This window comes from Coregonus clupeaformis, unplaced genomic scaffold (assembly GCF_020615455.1).
Source record: "Coregonus clupeaformis isolate EN_2021a unplaced genomic scaffold, ASM2061545v1 scaf0007, whole genome shotgun sequence".
NCBI classification, from domain to species: Eukaryota; Metazoa; Chordata; class Actinopteri; order Salmoniformes; family Salmonidae; genus Coregonus; species Coregonus clupeaformis.
The window spans coordinates 1,180,834-1,201,894 of NW_025533462.1; the positions used below are offsets into that span (position 1 = coordinate 1,180,834).

Consider the following 21,061-nt stretch of genomic DNA (forward strand, 5'->3'; position numbering starts at 1 on the left):
TGGGAGAATGTCATATGGTCAGATGAAACCAAAATATAACTTTTTGGTAAAAACTCAACTCGTCGTGTTTGGAGGACAAAGAATGCTGAGTTGCATCCAAAGAACACCATACCTACTGTGAAGCATGGGGGGTGGAAACAACATGCTTTAGGGGCTGTTTTTTCTGCAAAGGGACCAGGACGACTGATCCGTGTAAAGGAAAGAATGAATGGGGCCATGTATCGTGAGATTTTGTGTGAAAACCTCCTTCCATCAGCAAGGGCATTGAAGATGAAACGTGGCTGGGTCTTTCAGCATGACAATGATCCCAAACACACCGCCGGGCAACGAAGGAGTGGCTTCGAAGAAGCATTTCAAGGTCCTGGAGTGGCCTAGCCAGTCTCCAGATCTCAACCCCATAGAAAATATTTGGAGGGGAGTTGAAAGTCCGTGTTGCTCAGCGACAGCCCCAAAACATCACTGCTCTAGAGGAGATCTGCATGGAGGAATGGGCCAAAATACCAGCAACAGTGTGTGAAAACCTTGTGAAGACTTACAGAAAACGTTTGACCTGTGTCATTGCCAACAAAGGGTATATAACAAAGTATTGAGAAACTTTTGTTATTGACCAAATACTTATTTTCCACCATAATTTGCAAATAAATTCATTAAAAAATCCTACAATGTGATTTTCTGAAAAAAATTCTCATTTGTCTGTCATAGTTGACGTGTACCTATGATGAAAATTACAGGCCTCTCTCATCTTTTTAAGTGGGAGAACTTGCACAATTGGTGGCTGACTAAATACTTTTTTTCCCCACTGTAGTATGTACAGTGGGGAAAAAAAGTATTTAGTCAGCCACCAATTGTGCAAGTTCTCCCACTTAAAAAGATGAGAGAGGCCTGTAATTTTCATCATAGGTACACGTCAACTATGACAGACAAAATTAGAAAAAAAATCCAGAAAATCACATTGTAGGATTTTTAATGAATTTATTGGCATATGATGGTGGAAAATAAGTATTTGGTCAATAACAAAAGTTTCTCAATACTTTGTTATATACCCTTTGTTGGCAATGACACAGGTCAAACGTTTTCTGTAAGTCTTCACAAGGTTTTCACACACTGTTGCTGGTATTTTGGCCCATTCCTCCATGCAGATCTCCTCTAGAGCAGTGATGTTTTGGGGCTGTCGCTGGGCAACACAGACTTTCAACTCCCTCCAAATATTTTCTATGGGGTTGAGATCTGGAGACTGGCCAGGCCACCCAGGACCTTGAAATGCTTCTTACGAAGCCACTCTCGTTGCTCGGGCGTGTGTTTGGGATCCTTGTCATGCTGAAAGACCCAGCCACGTTCATCTTCACTGCCCTTGCTGATGGAAGGAGGGTTTCACTCAAAATCTCACGATACATGGCCCCATTCATTCTTTCCTTTACACGGATCAGTCGTCCTGGTCCCTTTGCAGAAAAACAGCCCCAAAGCATGATGTTTCCAACCCCATGCTTCACAGTAGGTATGGTGTTCTTTGGATGCAACTCAGCATTCTTTGTCCTCCAAACATGACGAGTTGAGTTTTTACCAAAAAGTTATATTTTGGTTTCATCTGACCATATGACATTCTCCCAATCCTCTTCTGGATCATCCAAATGCACTTCAGACGGGCCTGGACATGTACTGGCTTAAGCAGGGGGACACGTCTCGCACTGCAGGATTTGAGTCCCTGGCGGCGTAGTGTGTTACTGATGGTAGGCTTTGTTACTTTGGTCCCAGCAGGTCATTCACTAGGTCCCCCCGTGTGGTTCTGGGATTTTTGCTCACCGTTCTTGCGATCATTTTGACCCCACTGGGTGAGATCTTGCATGGAGCCCCAGATCGAGGGAGATTATCAGTGGTCTTGTATATTCCATTTCCTAATAATTGCTCCCACAGTTGATTTCTTCAAACCAAGCTGCTTACCTATTGCAGATTCAGTCTTCCCAGCCTGGTGCAGGTCTACAATTTTGTTTCTGGTGTCCTTTGACAGCTCTTTGGTCTTGGCCATAGTGGAGTTTGGAGTGTGACTGTTTGAGGTTGTGGACAGGTGTCTTTTATACTGATAACAAGTTCAAACAGGTGCCATTAATACAGGTAATGAGTGGAGGACAGAGGAGCCTCTTAAATAAGAAGTTACAGGTCTGTGAGAGCCAGAAACCTTGCTTGTTTGTAGGTGACCAAATACTTATTTTCCACCATAATTTGCAAATAAATTCATTAAAAATCCTACAATGTGATTTTCTGGAATTTTTTTTCTTCTCAATTTGTCTGTCATAGTTGACGTGTACCTATGATGAAAATTACAGGCCTCTCTCATCTTTTTAAGTGGGAGAACTTGCACAATTGGTGGCTGACTAACTACTTTTTTTCCCCACTGTATGTACATTTTACGGACACAGCATATTTGACAATAGTTATCTTTTGTTTGTTTTTAGTCCCAACCTTCAGCTCCATTCAACCCCTCCCATCTATCTCTGAACACCATCCAGTTCTGATTTATATTTGCTATACATTTTTTCAACTGTGCTGTGATGTTTAACAAAAGTTCTGAACCTTTCTATTCTCAATGATTCTACTTATTGTAAATTAAAAATAAACATTTTATTATTATATTATTGATAGATTTACTATTATTTTTTAAATCACCCAGCAGCGCTATTTGCAGATGGGGACATAAATTGGCAGGGGGTCTGGGGGTCCTCCCATTTTTGGGGGCATCTAAAGAACATTTCCTGCATTTCTACACAATCTAATATGACCCATGACCCTTCTAGCCGTCTCTATTTAGAACAACATAAAGTATGCAAGAATGCCCACAGTCATCAAGATGGGTAAGAGATTAGTAAATATGTTTAAGTGATTGATAAGACTAAACTAGATCCATGATAATTCAATAATCAATATTGTGTTGCACCTTTAACCAATAGCCTAACAAATGAACAAAGTACAAGGACAACTTTTGATTGTCTTTAAGACATCCTCTATATTACATTTCAGCCAGACCAACCAGCCAACCCGAGCCGTCTACACGCCCGACCCAGTCTAGTCAATAACTCAACTCTCTCCCCGACCCCCACCAGTCTAGTCAATAACTCAACTCTCCCAAACACAATTTCCTTCCCATAACATTTTTTTGTTTCAAGAAAAAGGTTTGGAAAACTAAAGTTTAATGAAAACACACCTACACATTAACACACAGAAACAGTACACCCTCCATATCATTAATATCATAGGCCTAATAGTACTGTAGAGCTCTTTTTACTTGCACACAATATAGCTGGGTCACCCCGTCCTGCCCCTAGGGATCCACGGCCCTGTAGCGCCCCAACCCAAAACACCCCACTCAGCTTTAGGATCTTTCAGGTGTGTTAGGCCAAGGCCAGAGTGACAACAGTACAGCAGACCCCCAGGGCCAGGACTGAGTAGCCCAGCAGCTAGGGATTTCCTAAATCTCCCCTGACGTGGGCATGTTTTCAATACAGACTCCTTTTTTTCGTACAGTATTCCATATTAGACATCGAGACCTTATGAAAGTTGCAAAGTATACCCTTAATCTTAAAACAAATGTAGTGATACTGTACATAACTAGACATTTCTTCCATACATTGTGGGAGGATAACCAACCTTCCAATTAATGGCAATGCATTTATTAGCCACTTTAAATGCTTGGTTACACAGTTTCTTTTGATAACAGTCTCCAGTATCAACATTTCCAAGCAAACAAAAACAGAGAGAAGAGAGAATCTGTAGACATGCTGAGATAAAAGAACATACTCTTTGCCAGAATTCAGCCAGCTTTCACAAGACCGCAACATTTGTAAATATGTCCCCTTTTGTGCTTTACACCTCCAGCAGAATAATACAATTTGAGTGCATGATATTCAGTTTCACTGGCATATAGTTCATTCTATGGATGGTCTTAAACTGCAGTAATTTATGTCTGAGATGACATCAACATGACTGAGCATTCAAACATATCTGTATCCATTCATCATCATCAATAGCTTCTACCAGATCTTCCTCACATTTTTGTTTTGTGTCATCGGGTAAAGCCTCTATCAACCCTTGATACAGTTTGGAAATCAACTTTGGAGGTTTGTCAGACTGCCTTAAAAGAGCATCTCACTTGTCCAGTGTTTGCTGCATAGAGAGAATGAAGTGTTTTATCTGCAAAAATTCACCTCTGTCACAGACTGGTTTTCCCTGGCTGCCTGACTCTGTGGAGACCCCTGTCACCATCTGATCATCCTAAAATGAGGCATGACAAAGAATTACCTTGGTGTACATTTATACATTATATTATTCTAGAATAGAATCGATGGTTCAATAATTGAAATGACCATTATTCCCAGATCCCAGACTGTAGCTTTAAACTTAAACTGCTGTCCTGTGGCTACTGTAGGTCTACCCATCAATTCAAGATGGAACTGTTTATTATTCACTGAATATACTGCAGAATTCACCTGAGCTCCGTAGACTGGTCTTCCCTGGCTGTCTGACCCTGCTGGGACCGCTGTCACCATCTGATCCTGCTAAGACATGATGAGCATAGTCACGGATTCAGCCGAGGCTGCCCCTCCTCCTTGCTCGGGCAGGCTTCGACGTTCGTCGTCACCGGAGTACTAGCTGCTACCGATCCATGTATCGATGTTCGACTTGTTCTGTCTTTATTGGTTACACCTGTTTCCCATTATGTAGTGATGTCTTCCCTATTTAACCCTCTGTCTTACACTGTTTGTTGTGTGTGTTTGTTCATGTTTCGGCTGTCGTTAGTGTGCGGGTTTGTTCCCTCCCTGTGTGGAGGTTGTTGTTCTTTATTTTACCTTCGAGTAAAGTACGTCTTCTGATCAGCTCTGTGTCCTGCGCTTGACTTCGCCTACCGCATTTCACTGACACCCTGACAGAAACACACACCCTCTACATGGAGTCAGCAGGTACAGCGATGCCAGCCGGATCGATGGAGGAACGCGTACAACAACAAGCGGCCATGATCCAGGCTCTCGGCACCGCCATGGAACGAGTGGTGAACACTATGGAGCGATGGGAGAGAGGAGGTCTTCCTATACATCCTCCGATTACACCACCACCTACACCGATATCCATCGCTTCACCTCCTGGGTCCAGTGGGATTCGGCTCTCGCTCCCGAGGGCTTATGACGATACAGCTGCCGGGTGTCAGGGTTTTCTGCTCCAGGTAGAGCTATACCTGGCAACCATCCGCCCGGCTCCCTCGGGATACGAGAGCGTGTCCGCCCTCATCTCCAGTCTGTCCAGTAAAGCGTTGGAGTGGGCCAACGCCGAGTGGGGGGGAATAGACGCCGCAACTGTCAGCTATGCGGTGTTCACCCGCCGCTTTAGGGCGGTATTCGATCATCCACCAGAGGGGAGAGCGGCGGGTGAGCGTCTATTCCACCTCAGACAGGGGAAGAGGAGCGCGCAGGAATTCGCACTGGACTTTCGGACTCTGGCTGCCAGCGCAGGATGGAATGAGAGGGCCCTCATCGACCACTACCGCTGCAGCTTGAGGGAGGACCTTCGTCGAGAATTGGCCTGCAGGGACACCAACCTAAACCTGGACCAACTGGTGGATATGTGGATTCGACTGGATAACCTGTTGGCTACCCGCGGACGTCCAAATCAGGGGCCGTCCATTCCATCCCCCAGCACCTCCAACCCTACCCCTATGGAGCTCGGAGGTACTGCTATGAGGGAGACCAGTAGAGGGGCCGTCCCCTGCACCAACTGTGGCCGCAGAGGACACACTGCTGGTCGGTGCTGGGGAGGGCCTCCAAGGAGTCGAGGCAGTAGGCAGCGCACTGATGAACCGTTTCAGGTGAGTAGGCACCCAACTCACCCAGAGCTCCCTGTTGTGCATATGTGTATGAATGTTGTGTTTCCCGAGTTTTCTTCTCATTCCCAGCATAAGGCGCTAGTAGATTCAGGCGCAGCTGGGAACTTTATTGATCGTCAGTTTACCCGTAAGTTAGGGATTCCTATTGTGCCAGTTGATGTGCCCTTCTCTATCCATGCCCTAGATAGTCGCCCTTTAGGGTCAGGTCTGATTAGGGAGGTCACAGCTCCCCTCAGGATGAAGATGCAGGATCACAATAAAATATAGCTATCCATTACCTCTGATTGCGAGTATGACGGAGTCATTGCACAGGGCGCGCTTCTTCACTAAATTGGATCTCAGGAGCGCGTACAACCTGGTGCGTATCCGGGAGGGAGATGAGTGGAAGACAGCATTTAGTACCACCTCGGGGCACTATGTGTACCTCGTCATGCCATACGGTCTGATGAATGCTCCTTCAGTCTTCCAATCGTTTGTTGATGAGATTTTCTGGGACCTGCATGGACAGGGTGTAGTTGTGGATCGGTTTTCGAAGGCCTGCCGTCTCATTCCTATGCCAGGTCTCCCTACAGCCCTACAAACTGCTGAAGCCCTGTTTACACACATCTTCTGGCACTACGGGGTACCTGAGGATATTGTGTCGGATCGGGGTCCCCAGTTCACCTCAAGGGTCTGGAGGGCGTTCATGGAACGTCTGGGCGTCTCGATTAGCCTTACCTCAGGTTTTCACCCCGAGAGTAATGGGCAGGTGGAGAGAGTTAACCAGGATGTGTGGAGGTTGTTGTTCTTTATTATACCTTTGAGTAAAGTACGTCTTCTGATCAGCTCTGTGTCCTGCGCTTGACTTCGCCTACCGCATTTCACTGACGCCCTGACAGTTGTGTATAACTGACTGCACTAGAGGGCTGCATTCCGGTGGGATGCCTGCGGGTCCCGACAGAGATCATTGTGACAGGGTCTGCTTTTTTCACGCTGCAGGCGGGTGCAGGCGGTCAGACAGACGACTTTGGGATGAAAATATTTTTGTTGTGCCACTGATTATTTAGAAACAGACCTCTTTCTGCTTTGTATGCGTTAGCCCTACCTGTTGTATTAAAACACATTTTTCACATTATTCACACACTCAGAATTCTCTGCTTCAACTTCAGTAGCCTCCGTCTCCTTTCCTAGTTGGGCGTGAGAGTTCAAGTGCACCTAATATGTGTGTTCTCAAATAAAATAGGCTGCCTACATTGGCGGAGAATCACGTGGCAGTTAACTTGAATATGAAATTAACTTAAATATGATTAGACTGTAGTTTCCTACAGTGTCTGTAAATACATATTGATAATGAAAAGAAGTGGAGGGCGCTCAACCAACGTGAGTCGAAACGCAATCAAAAAACGTAATCATGATTGAAAAGGAAAAGGCACCATGCGCACATACGTTAGGCTAGTATGGTGAGCTAGCATTGGGCCTTTTCATTTTCAATAAGTATGGATTACCCATTTGTTTGTCTCTGCCTGCAAATTGTCCTCCTAAAATGTAGGCTATATCCTATAGGACTATGCAAAACATAGCAAGTGTTGCTGTCATCATTCTTGCTGCTTCCAGTTCAGTAGCCATACCTGCAAGATCAGGTGCACGTGTGGTCTTAATTAAATAGAGTAGGCTATAGCCTAAGTATACATGGGCGGAGAAGCATGGGACAGTTCCAATGAAATGTACATCCTAAATAGGCCTATTATGATTAGGCTATAGTTTACTACATTGCCTAGAAATAGGCCTAAATATTGATCACCCATATTTCTCAGTCTAAAAATCTTCCCACTCCTAAAAGGTAGGCTATGAAAATAGCTCAAGAGAAAGTGCAAGTCTCGCCAACTCTGCTCTCTTCAAACTACATCTAGCATATTGGCTGATATAGCCCAGTAATACAATGTAAGGGCCATGTGAGAATCTCTGGTAATTTAACCTATTTCTTAAGTTATTTTTGTGCATTTGATATTTTCTATAGGGCGCAAAATTGCTGGGATCATGGCTGGCAAGTGAGCTGCGTCACATACGCCTAAAATAACATTGCGGGACTGCGGTTTGGGACCAGTTCTTGCGGTAGCGGGAGGGAGTCGGACAGAATGCCAGCAGGTGCAGGAGGGAGCAGGATTAGGGCTGTGGTGGTCCCAACATTTTGTCAGCCTGTGATTGTCAAGCAAATAACTGTCGGTCTCACAGTAATTGACCGTTAATTAACAAACACATTTAGCATCTCCTGGCTTCCACACATAGCCTACAAGCCTCTAATGCAGACCTTTGGAACATCTACATTTAAAAAAGTATAACAAATCCTTGTAATATAGCCTACACCTTCACAATAAATCCATTATTTATTTTAGACAGGTCTACAGAAACATGATATGAAGAAAATGTAGTCTATTTCAAAAGAACAGAGTAGCATATGAGTTGTCCTTATGTTAGGTCCTGATCTGGCTATGCCAAATGGCTGTGGGATACACTAGTTCATTTAGCAGACAAGATTTGCTTAGAATTCCGTGGCATTCTTTTATATTATAGTATGAAGAATACAATTGAACAAAGCTGAATAAAATAGAAAGGATATTTTCTCCAAACAATTTTAGGGAGTGCGCACATGCGGCTATTCTGTGTTGAGCAGTTAACAAAGAAATAGGTACTCCTATATGCTTAATTTAGAGGTATTAATGTAACTTTAGTTGTTCTAAAAACGTTGGGCTATATGTTTTTATGTTTAATACATTGTAAGGCTGCATGATGCGACTCTAATGATGATTTGAAAAAAGTTGCTTGGAAGGCATGAGCTCTGCTTTGTTTTTTGCGCAGGCTGTACGCACTTCATCAGTCTCTCATTCACAATTTGACAAGCACTTGATAAATCCTCTAATTTCCCGGCAGCATCCCGTTTGTGTGGCCTTAATGCACCCTAAAAAAATCCATGCCTTTTGCGGCCAGTGGCCGTTGTGCCCTTGGCCAGGAGTGCTGCGTTGTGCTTTTCTCCCTGAGTGCTGTGCACTCCGAAGCCCCTCTCACTCACATGACTCTCCATCACGTGATCCGGTCTTTCTCACAGGCTACAAGTGAAGACAGACACGTCGGGGACACAACTGTGCGCGTCCTTATCCAATTCCGAGGTGCATATTGAAGATATTGGAACAACTGTCCACATTTACTTTTCGTCAGCCAACAAGATGAGTTGGCCTAACGAACAGCAAAAGCGCTAGCCTATGTCAATCTACTATCCCCCAAAGTACAAAGAAAGTACAAAGAATTGACCTATTCTATTCTGTGCGAGAAATAAATATTCCAAACATAGTCTGGGACAGTTGTGGGATGCGATAGATCTTAAATTAATACAACCACTAACAACAACAAAAACGTTTTTATGCAATGTGGCTGACGCAACAGATCAGAACGTTTAGCTTAAAATGTTGATAAACTATTAGGCTATTTATTCACATTATAAGCGCAGCAATGCTCACATGGCAGTAGGCTATAAGCGCAAATGTTCCATTAGCGGGAAAACACCATTATCAAAAGTGACCGCAAATATGATTATGCATGTAATGCTTTTATTATAAAGGTGCATTTTATGGTGAAAATTAACTTCCCCAAACTTGAAACTAACGAGCTGCTTATGTATGCCAGTTAGGCTCTACAACCCTTGTAAAGCGGATTCATGTGCTGAATTTTAAGAGGTTATTTGGCCACTTTAGTTGTGATACAAACCTTTTCAAAACATATAGGCCTATGGGCTAGGCTACATGAGGTGTGTGACTATGATTCGAAAAAGTCGCAACGAAAAAGGCTTTGTTTCTTATGCTGGGCATCATTCACAAGTGATAATATATAATTCACAAGTGATAGGCTAATATTATCACCCATCAGACTATTCTCGATTTAATCTTTACATATACTAAATAATATATGTGTGACATTTGTTTGATTTAGAAAGGTACATGATAATGGTCCAATCTCGAAACAGGGGCAGCGGGAAAAAAGACATGTAATCTATACACTTAAATTGCGAATGGAGGACGCTTTTCCCGTGGTTCATTTTCATGCCAGCCAGGTAGGCTATACTCCTGTTGTAAAGATAAGCAAGGTGCTTAATATTAGGAAAGTTGAGAAATAAATATAGTAGGCTTAGCCTATAGAAAGCTGATGGGATCCTCCTCTTTTTAGTAGAGGCCATCACTCTGTTTTCTTGCGCAATTGCATAGCCTATGTAGTCCCGTGTAGCTCAGTTGGTAGAGCATGGCGCTTGCAACGCCAGGGTTGTGGGTTCAATTCCCACAGGGGACCAGTATGATTTATTTTGGTCCTCTGTAGCTCAGCTGGTAGAGCACGGCGCTTGTAACGCCAAGGTAGTGTGTTCGATCCCCGGGACCACCCATACACAAAAATGTATGCACGCATGACGGTAAGTCGTGTCTGAGTACCAGGCAGTTAGCAAGTTTGGTAGGCTACTAATGACCATCTGTCACAACTCCCTCCGAAGCTGCCACCTCTCCTTGTTCGGGCAGGCTTTGGCGTTCATCGTCACTGGCGTTCTAGCCACTGCCGCTCCTCATTTCATCATTCCATTGGTTTTGTCTTGTTCATTACACACACCTGGTTCATATCCCCTCATCAGTACCTGTATAAGTGTTCCCTCTGCCCCCTTGTCTTTGTGTGTGATTGTTTATTGTGAGGACAGTGAGGCTCGGTGGAGCTCCTTGTATTTTGTATCGCCAGGTTATTTACCCTGTGTGCCTTGTTGGTTCCAGTGCGCCTGTTTTGTGCACTAGACTGTTTTGACGCATTACTGCATCTCTGTTTTCCGGAATAAATCCTGTTATTCTGTGATTTACCCTCCTGCGCCCGACTCCTTTAAAATCACCCATCACACCATCAGCAGCATCTGAGCTTGGAGAAGCCTAATTACCGGAACTAAACGGTCACGTGGAATTTGAATGCCTTCATGACTTGTTACCGACGGTGTGGGGTAATACGTTCACTGCAAGAGCCCTAAGCGGGATGAAGAATTCGTCCCCCGCAGGCTTCTACTGTGCACCATGACAGTGAAGCCTGTAATGTTAGAGCTGTTTATTACTGTGTCAGTGTGAAAAGTAGGGAATTAGCTAGGGAAACTGACAGGTCAATAACGTTACATTGACATACTGACTAATACAACTCACATTGCACTGAAAAAACATCAGAATATCAATCTTAAATCGTTTGGCCGATGGTTTCATCGTTTGATTCAGGTCTAGTTTGATTGAGGCAAAAATAATAGCTAACATCGCTATCTGACAGATGGCTAGAGCTGACCTGGCTGTGGTACCTACTCACTAGCGTAGCTTATTCATTCACCTCAGTCGAGAGGGGATGAAACATTAGCTAACGTTACAAGTCAGTTACAATACTAGCTCAGCACTGCGAATAAACACTAGTTAAGTTGAACAGCAGTTACCTTGCCAGCTACATCAGTCAACTAAAGAGTAGCCCGTTTCTGTTCCTTTTACAACTTGGTGAAAGAGTGCAACGCGTAATCACTGAACTATGCTCAACTCTCCTGTGCTGGTCCAGCCAGCCTTCCAGAAGCTTTGCCTTCACACAGCCTGTCAGCCCACTTTGTAGTGTCCGCGTGATCCTAAATTCAGTTGGATAAACACTCCAAACACTCCTTCTGCTTTTGTCCTAAATTGCTCCTCTATTGTTCCCACAAGGAAGGCGGGATTTCAATTACATCAGAGTGCACCATAAGACCAACTCCTTGAATTGACAAACCCTTGCATTTCACGATTGTGTCTAAAATACACAATTTTGCTCAAAACGTATTTGTTTACCCTTCAGTGTGTGTACTTTCTTGTATTTTTTAATTGGACTGACGTTTTTCAATAGGAAAAGTAAAACTATAGTGTTTCCTGTTTTTCCAGTTTAGCATTTTGCATGATCCAGCACACTGTTTTTGGGTGTGCAGAAGATTCTGCCTATTAAGAGCAACAAAGCAGTTCCCCCACCACTTTTTTGTTAAACAGCTGAGGGATGTTGCTGAAAATGTTTTACCACTCAAATTCATAGACAGAGCTATGGATGGAAGGACTGACCATCCATGAGATCAAAATTATATTTTAACCATTTGTATATGTTAGCTATACACTAGTGTTTGTTATTCCATTGTATACAAACAATGGAATAAAACAAGCTTAGGCGATATTTTGGGTTCTGATGGGGTACGAAAGTTGAACTAAAGAATGAATGGCTATATGTAGTTAATTTAAAAGTCCATAAATGGATGTACCAATCCCAGATTTCCCTTTTAAGAATGGCTTGTTCAATGTTTTCTAATACTGTATGATATAATTTAGGTTTCTAGGAGTCACCTCTGGCTCTAGTAGAGACTCATTATTAATGCAATGAAAGATGTTAGACGTCTACATTTGTTAAAACTTTTAAACACTAAATAATTGTAAATTAACGAACATTTTCACAGGTAGGCTAATAATGAAAAGCAAAATATATTTGAAATCTCAATCAGAATCTTAACGCGGATCCTAGTCTGTGTATAGCATTTACTCTACTTGTCTACTTTTTCTGTAAAAAAAAAACCAAATACATACATTTTCTAAGAGAATAGTAAGAAATGTGCGCTTACCCGAGCACGTGGCTCCTTCCTCGTTGCGTTCTGTATTTCCAAGCGTGTGTGTTCTAGATAAACCAGGGTATTTTAGACTACATCGTAAACATTTGCGCGAATGTACATAGTACAATAACGTAATCCACCATGAAGCACGGAGGCGCGCGTACTAGACTGACTCAATGAGCTACACTCCAGGATAATCTGCCCTACCTATATAAAGAGGTGTGAACATGCGTTAACTTAATGGGAAAAGCCGAAGTATTGGTCGTTGCAGTATGTGCACCCCTGGTGGTACTTGGGAAGCTCATGGGCATAGACCTACTGTCAGTGATGTAAAGTAACTAAGTAAAAATACTTTGAAGTACTACTTAAATCGTTTTTTGGGGTATCTGTACTTTACTATTTATATTTTTGACTACTTTTACTTTTACTTCAATACATTCCTAAAGAAAATACTGAATGCACTTTTTACTCCAATACATTTTCGCTGACACCCAAAAGTACTCCTTACAATTTAAATGCTCAGATAGGCAAGACATGGTCCAATTTACGCACCTATCAATAAAACGTGTTTCATCCCTACTGCCTCTGATCTGGTGGATTTAGTATGACTGGGTCAACTCAACATGACAATCGACAGCTGCACCATCCACTCCAACTCCACAGTCAGGAACCTTACATTTGACCCCACTATGTCATTTGAACCCCACATCCTGAACATCAACACGTCAACCTTCTTCCACCTCAAAAACATCTCACGACTCACATCCTCTCACTGACCTCACTACTGAAACCCTCATTCATGCCTTTGTTTTATCAGGCCTGGACTACTTCAATGCCATTCTCTACAGACTCACCGCCAAAACACTAGACAGACTTCAACATATTCAAAATTCAGCTGCATGAGTCCTCACACACATCAGACCTTGGGACCACATACTCCCCACCCTCATCAAACTCCACTGTCTCCCAGAATTCGGAAAGTATTCAGACCCCTTGACTTTTACCACATTTTGTTACGTTACAGTCTTATTCTAAAATGTATTATAATGACAAAGCAAAAACAGGTTTTTATAAATTTTTGCAAATTAAAAAAAATCTATACAAAATGGAAATATTACATTTACATAAGTATTCAGACCCTTTCCTCAATACTTTGTTGAAGAACATTTGGCAGAGATTACAGCCTTGAGTCTTCTTGGGTATGACGCTACAAGCTTGGCACACCTGTATTTGGGGAGTTTCGCTCATTCTTCTCTGCAGATCCTCTCAAGCACAGCTATTTTCAGGTCTCTCCAGAGATGTTCAATCGGGTTCAAGTCCGGGCTCTGGCTGAGCAACTCAAGGACATTCAGAGACTTGTCCCGAAGCCACTCCTGCGTTGTCTTGGCTGTGTGCTTAGGGTCGCTATCCTGTTGGAAGGTGATCCTTTGCCCCAGTCTGAGGTCCTGCGCGCTCTGGAGCAGGTTTTCATAAAGGATCTCTCTGTACTTTGCTCCGTTCATCTTTCCCTCGATCCTGACTAGTCTCCTAGTCCCTGCCGCTGAAAAACATCCACACAGCATGATGCTGCCACCACCATGCTTCACCGTAGGGATGGTGCCAGGTTTCCTCCAGACGTGACACTTGGCATTTAGGCCAAATAATTCAATCTTGGTTTCATCAGACCAGAGAATCTTGTTTCTCATGGTCAGAGAGTCTTTAGGTGCCTTTTGGCAAACTCCAAGCAGGCTGTCATGTGCCTTTTACTGAACAGTGGCTTCCATCTGGCCATAAAGGCCTGAATGGTGGAGTGCTGCAGAGATGGTTGTCCTTCTGGAAGGTTCTCCCATCGCCACAGAGGAACTCTGGAGCTCTGTCAGAGTGACCATCGGGTTCTTGGTCACCTCCCTGACCAAGGCCCTTCTACCCCGATTGCTCAGTTTGGCCGGGCATGGATGGCCTGCGTCTCAATCCACCACATCCGCCTATGTCGGCCTTCCGCGTCTGCGGTGGAAGGTGGCCGAGCTACAGCTGTGTTTGTCAGACCATGAAACATCCCGAAAATTGGTCTTCTCCACTCTATGGAAAGGGGAGACTCTCACGAACACAATGATGTTCTTCATTTTGCTCTATGACCCCCCACAACTGTCACGGGACTCGTTTGAAGTCGGTAACGCTGATGTAGCATCCAAACCGTTTGGGCTACACACTAATATGACCCCACTATGGAAAGGGGAGACGCTCACGAACAAGATCCGTTTTGCTCTATGACCTCATCATGAACTCATCTGAAGGTAAACCATACAAATGAATGGAAGTATGGAGGTAGTTTTGTCCCAACAAAAATAAGGGGTTTTAAATATTTGTCCAAAAAAACAAAAATATTTCCTTAACCTTCTTATATCGCCTAGATATAGGACAGACACTTCAAAGCCTTATTCCTTATGATTTATTTTTTGAATATTTTTTGCCATTTATGAATGTGTTATTCAATGCATTTCTATGGCCTATAGTAGTAAAGGCCAAATGCAATATTTTATCAAATAACTTTACATATTTCATCGACAGATTTTTCACCTAGTCGGCCCGGGGATTAGAACCAGCGACCTTTCGGTTACTGGCACAACGCTCTTACCCACTAAGCTACCTGCCACCCTGTCATCTTTGTTTCGTCACACCACTCTGGGACCTGTGGTGCCACTGCTGCCTCTCACACTTACTGTTGTGTAGTCCTATCCCTAAACCAAATTTCAGAACAAATAGCTTTCTTGTTCCATTGGTCATTAATGGCTATTATTCTTCTGCTTCTCTGGGGAATAATTAAGTCAAATATCAATGGCTTAAAGCTGCAGTCTGTGATTCGATAAACAACAAACCGGACGCCCCCTCTACTTCTTTTGGTAAACAGCTGAACTGAATAATGGGGCTAGGTAAAAGTAAACCCTCTCAAATTCATATACAGAGCTCTAGACTCAAGGACTGACAGTCCAAGACATATACAAAACAAGTGTGTATTTTGGGTTCTGATGGGATAAGACCCTTGTGTCATCTTTTGTGAACAGTAGCTGTGGATGACTGCATAGCCGTGGGAAGTAGGGGTGCTGAGGGTGCTGCAGCATCCCCTGAAAAATCACAATGTAAAGAAACAAAAAAATTATCACTGAAAGTAGTGCACTGGGCCTTTACTAATCCTGATATAGCCATATATAGCGTGGGCAAAACATTTTACTCAGCAGTTAAATGCAACAACAAAACATTTTTAAAAATAAATCTATTCATATATTTTTTGAACACTATAATTTGTTTACAAGCATGATGACTGTACTTTTACATTAGTATTTACGACTTCACAACTTGTCATTACCACTTGGTTATGAATGCAGCATCAAGTACATTAAAGGGGCAATCCAGGATTGGTACATCCATTTTTGGAATTTTAATTAATGATAAATAGCCATTGATTCTTAGGGAATATCAAATCAAATCAAATCTTATTGGCCACATGCGCCGAATACAACAGGTGTAGACATTACAGTGAAATGCTTACTTACAGCCCTTAACCAACAATGCATTAATTTTTTTATAAAAAAGTAAAATAAAACAACAACAAAAAAGTGTTGAGAAAAAAAGAGCAGAAGTAAAATAAAATAACAGTAGGGAGGCTATATACAGTGGGGAGAACAAGTATTTGATACACTGTCGATTTTGCAGGTTTTCCTACTTACAAAGCATGTAGAGGTCTGTAATTTTTATCATAGGTACACCTAAACTGTGAGAGACGGAATCTAAAACAAAAATCCAGAAAATCACATTGTATGATTTTTAAGAAATTAATTTGCATTTTATTGCATGACATAAGTATTTGATCACCTACCAACCAGTAAGAATTCCGGCTCTCACAGACCTGTTAGTTTTTCTTTTAAGAAGCCCTCCTGTTCTCCACTCATTACCTGTATTAACTGCACCTGTTTGAACTCGTTACCTGTATAAAAGACACCTGTCCACACACTCAATCAAACAGACTCCAACCTCTCCACAATGGCCAAGACCAGAGAGCTGTGTAAGGACATCAGGGATAAAATTGTAGACCTGCACAAGGCTGGGATGGGCTACAGGACAATAGGCAAGAAGCTTGGTGAGAAGGCAACAACTGTTGCCGCAATTATTAGAAAATGGAAGAAGTTCTAGATGACGGTCAATCACCCTCGGTCTGGGGCTCCATGCAAGATCTCACCTCGTGGGGCATCAATGATCATGAGGAAGGTGAGGGATCAGCCCAGAACTACACGGCAGGATCTGGTCAATTACCTGAAGAGAGCTGGGACCACAGTCTCAAAGAAACCCATTAGTAACACACTACGCCGTCATGGATTAAAATCCTGCAGCGCACGCAAGGTCCCCCTGCTCAAGCCAGCGCATGTCCAGGCCCGTCTGAAGTTTGCCAATGACCATCTGGATGATCCAGAGGAGGAATGGGAGAAGGTCATGTGGTCTGATGAGACAAAAATATAGCTTTTTGTTCTAAACTCCACTCGCCGTGTTTGGAGGAAGAAGAAGGATGAGTACAACCCCAAGAACACCATCCCAACCGTGAAGCATGGAGGTGGGAAACATCATTCTTTGGGGATGCTTTTCTGCAAAGGGGACAGGACGACTGCACCGTATTGAGGGGAGGATGGATGGGGCCATGTATCGCGAGATCTTGGCCAACAACCTCCTTCCCTCAGTAAGAGCATTGAAGATGGATCGTGGCTGGGTCTTCCAGCATGACAACGACCCGAAACACAAAGCCAGGGCAACTAAGGAGTGGCTCCGTAAGAAGCATCTCAAGGTCCTGGAGTGGCCTAGCCAGTCTCCAGACCTGAACCCAATAGAAAATCTTTGGAGGGAGCTGAAAGTCCGTATTGCCCAGCGACAGCCCCGAAACCTGAAGGATCTGGAGAAGGTCTGTATGGAGGAGTGTGCCAAAATCCCTGCTGCAGTGTGTGCAAACCTGGTCAAGACCTACAGGAAACGTATGATCTCTGTAATTGCAAACAAAGGTTTCTGTACCAAATATTAAGTTCTGCTTTTCTGATGTATCAAATACTTATGTCATGCAATAAAATGCAAATTAATTACTTAAAAGTCATACAATGTGATTTTCTGGATTTTTATTGTAGATTCCGTCTCTCACAGTTGAAGTGTACCTATGATAAAAAATTACAGACCTCTACATGCTTTGTAAGTAGGAAAACCTGCAAAATCGGCAGTGCATCAAATACTTGTTCTCCCCACTGTATACAGGGGGGTACCGGTGCAGAGTCAATGTGCGGGGGCACCGGCTAGTTGAGGAAGTTTAGATAATGTGTACATGTGGGTAGAGTTAAAGTGACTATGCATAAATAATTAACAGAGTAGCAGCAGCGTAAAAAGATGGGGTGGGGGTGGTGGTGGAGGGGAAGTGCAAATAGTCAGGGTAGCCATGATTAGCTGTTCAGGAGTCTTATGGCTTGGTGGTAGAAGCTGTTGAGAAGTATTTTGGACCTAGACTTGGCACTCCGGTACCCCTTGCCATGCGGTAGCAGAGAGAACAGTCTATGACTAGGGTGGCTGGAGTCTTTTACAATTTTGAGGGCCTTCCTCTGACACCGCCTGGTATAGAGGTCCTGGATGGCAGGAAGCTTGGCCCCAGTGATGTACTGGGCCGTACGCACTACCCTCTGTAGTGCCTTGCGGTCGGAGGCCAAGCAATTCCCATACCAGGCGGTGATGCAACCAGTCAGGAGGCACTCGATGGTGCAGCTGTATACTTTTTTGAGGATCTGAGGACCCATGCCAAATATTTTCAGTCTCCTGAGGGGGAATAGGCTTTGTTGTGCCCTCTTCACGACTGTCTTGGTGTGTTTGGACCATGATAGTTTGTTGGTGATGTGGACACCAAGGAACTTGGAATTCTCAACCTGTTCCACTACAGCCCCGTCGATGAGAATGGGGGCGTGCTCAGTCCTCTTTCTTTTCCTGTAGTCCACAATCATCTCCTTTGTCTTGGTCACGTTGAGGGAGAGGTTGTTATCCTGGCACCACACGGCCAGGTCTCTGACCTCCTCCCTATAGGCTGTCTCATCGTTGTCGGTGATCAGGCCTACCACTGTTGTGTCGTCGGCAAACTTAATGATGGTGTTGGAGTCATGCCTGGCCATGCAGTCATGGGTGAACAGGGAGTACAGGAGGGGACTGAGCACGCACCCCTGAGGGGCCCCCATGTTGAGGATCAGTGTGGCAGATGTGCTGTTACCTACCCTTACCACCTGGGAGCGGCCCATCAGGAAGTCCAGGATCCAGTTGCAGAGGGAGGTGTTTAGTCCCAGGATCCTTAGCTTAGTGATGAGCTTTGAGGGCACTATGGTGTTGAATGCTGAGCTGTAGTCAATGAATAGCATTCTCACGTAGGTGTTCCTCTTGTCCAGGTGGGAAAGGGCAGTGTGGAGTGCAATAGCGATTGCATCATTTGTGGATCTGTTGGGGCGGTATGCAAATTGGAGTGGGTCTAGGGTTTCTGGGATAATGGTGTTGATGTGAGCCATGACCAGCCTTTCAAAGCACTTCATGGCTACAGACGTCAGTGCTATGGGTCGGTAGTCATTTAGGTAGGTTATCTTAGTGTCCTTGGGCACGGGGACTATGGTGGTCTGCTTGAAACATGTTGGTAGTACAGACTCAGTCAGGGACATGTTGAAAATATCAATGAAGACACTTGCCAGTTGGTCAGCACATGCTCGGAGTACACGTCCTGGTAATCTGTCTGGCCCTGCGGCCTTGTGAATGTTGACCTGCTTAAAAGTCTTACTCACATTGGCTACGGAGAGCGTGATCACATAGTCATCCGGAACAGCTGGTGCTCTCATGCAGGCTTCAGTGTTGCTTGCCTCGAAGCGAGCATAGAAGTGGTTTAGCTCGTCTGGAAGTCTTGTGTCACTGGGCAGCTCGCGGCTGTGCTTCCCTTTGTAGTCTGTAATAGTTTTCAAGCCCTGCCACATCCGACGAGCGTCATAGCCGGTGTAGTACGATTCAATCTTAGTCCTGTATTGACTCTTTGCCTGTTTGATGGTTCGTCGGAGGGCATAGCGGGATTTCTTATAAGCGTCCGGGTTAGAGTCCCGCTCCTTGAAAACGGCAGCTCTACCCTTTAGCTCAGTGAGGATGTTGCCTGTAATCCATGGCTTCTGGTTGGGGTATGTACGTACGGTAACTGTGGGGACGACGTCATCGATGCACTTATTGATGAAGCCAGTGACTGATGTGGTGTACTCCTCAATAGAATTTATAAATGCATAATGAGCTTAGTCTTCTCAGCAGATTGCCCTTTTAATATTAGTTTTATGACCTTAGTAATATTTCTAACGTTCCAAGACTCCCTCAGGACTCCACAGATGCACTTTGCAGCTGCCTTTCTCTGAACAAACGTTATAATTAATTAGTCCATTGTTGGAACGACTGCCATCCCACATTATAACCACAGGGTGGCGCAAGAGATTGAGAAACAAACTGTGACTTCATCTATTTTATATAATAATAATAATAATAATAATAATATGCCATTTAGCAGACGCTTTTATCCAAAGCGACTTACAGTCATGTGTGCATACATTTTTGTGTATGGGTGGTCCCGGGGATCGAACCCACTACCTTGGCGTTACAAGCGCCGTGCTCTACCAGCTGAGCTACAGAGGATTATTTTAAACTTTCTCTTTTCAAATAAGTGAGTGTATGGTAGAGTGAGTTTGTGAGTAGTAATGAAACCAGTGTATGTGAGCGTTATACTACTTCTACCCAGAGGCTTGGGCATTTGTGGTATAAGTCCATATGGTGCTTGTCTCTGCATTATAGGAGTTAAAGTTCGAGTCCCTGTTACAGCTCGCACTTTGTCCTGCTACACTATTGCCTGATTCACACTGTAGGACCAACCTGAACTATACTGTGCTGGCTCAGATACTGTATTTTCACCTTGTCCTCTTTTAGCATGGTTCCAGCAACTGTGATGGATGCTTAACCAGGCCAGCCCAGTACAGCTCGGCTTGGAATGGCTCGGTTTGGCCCTAAAGTGTGAATCAGGCTTGTGACTGGGGTATTGTTTCCCTATCCAGATCACAATAAAAGTAGGCCAGATACCCTAAGACTAAGTGATAGCCATTTAGGATCACTGCCTGCCCTGGTGCCTGCTGCTTACAATGTAATGCAGAGTCACAACAGAAATGATGACGTGCTGTGTGAAGTCCTGTTTTATGACCCTGAAAGCTGCCTGGATTTCTCTCTGTGGTTAATGTCAGTCTCTTTGCACTGCTTTCCCCTGGTTTAATTTCTAAGTCTATGTTAAACTACATGGGCCCACACAGGCACCATATGTACCAATATACCCACCATCGTGGTGCCACACTGCCAACAACCTAATTCCTGGATTAAGGTTAAAGGTGCAATGCAGCCGTTTTTATCGCAATATAATTTATGGGTAACAATTAAGAACCTTACTGTGATAGTTTTTAATTAAAATGGTCAGAAAGAAACAAAAATAGCTTCTTAGCAAAGAGCAATTTCTCAAG

At 43.8% G+C, this 21,061-nt stretch overlaps 1 protein-coding gene across 1 annotated transcript in view; it reads right to left on the minus strand.

Annotated features, from left to right (window-relative positions):
* The window catches only part of LOC121538978 (platelet-activating factor receptor-like), a 51,434-nt gene extending 38,770 nt beyond the window's left edge, over positions 1 to 12,664 (minus strand). Inside the window, exon 1 of the mRNA XM_045212337.1 lies at positions 12,516 to 12,664. The gene's annotated coding sequence lies outside the window, so the exon portion shown is untranslated. The remainder of the gene's footprint in view (positions 1 to 12,515) is intronic.
* Positions 12,665 to 21,061: the final 8,397 nt, after the last annotated feature.